Source organism: Periophthalmus magnuspinnatus, chromosome 7 (genome assembly GCF_009829125.3).
Source record: "Periophthalmus magnuspinnatus isolate fPerMag1 chromosome 7, fPerMag1.2.pri, whole genome shotgun sequence".
Classification (NCBI taxonomy): domain Eukaryota; kingdom Metazoa; phylum Chordata; class Actinopteri; order Gobiiformes; family Gobiidae; genus Periophthalmus; species Periophthalmus magnuspinnatus.
The window spans coordinates 11,704,424-11,705,285 of NC_047132.1; positions in this window are offsets into that span (position 1 = coordinate 11,704,424).

An 862-nucleotide genomic window follows, 5' to 3' on the forward strand; every position below is an offset into this window, starting at 1 on the left:
TCAAACCAGGAAGTAGGAGGGGCTATTATCAAGCTCTCATCCAATCAGAATGCAGCACTCACCTCCACCTGGGCAGGCAGAGGCTCTTGTCCAATCAGATGTGACTGAGGTTGGCTGAATATTTGTGGTTAATATAAAAACTGTATTTGAATTCCAAATATCAGATTTAATGGTTTGAAATGCCTGAACTGGTTTTAAGAGTTATTATTTAATCTGTGTGTCAGATGCCCTCCCTGTGTGTCAGATGCCCTCCCGGTGCTTCAGATGCCCTCCCTGTGCGTCCCTGTGTTCTGAAATACATGGGATTCTTGTATTAGTTAACAGTTCAGTTCCACTCTCTCAAATGTTAATGTTCAGGTTTAAAATGTGAATGTTCCACAGTACAGCATTAAAATGATCTAACTCATGGAGAGAGTGACATCACCAGGACACATTTCAGGTCAGATCCCGCTAAGAATGCATGTCTTCGAGGTATCTTTGAGCCATAAAAACACTTGAAACGCCATACAGTGGAATATCCCATCAGAAAAGTTACGCGATGAGGCTTTAATTGTGATATTTTCAGAAAATAGTCAAAATAAAAAGTAAAAGTGTATTTCTGCGGTGTTATCTGTGTTATAGAGCGGAGAGGAGGGGAGAGGATTCCTGGAAGATGACTGCGCTGACGACTGCCCACTCACCATGGGGTCAGGGGTTCAAAGGAAATGAGTCATTCACAGAGCCGGCTCCATCTGACACAAAAGAAAGAGAAAAAGAGAAAGAAAGAGGGAAGAGAGGGGGAGAGAGATGGAGATAAAGAGGAGGGAGGAAGGGTAGAGGGGGGTACCAAAGAGAGAGTGAGAGAAAAAGAGGGGAGGGGAGT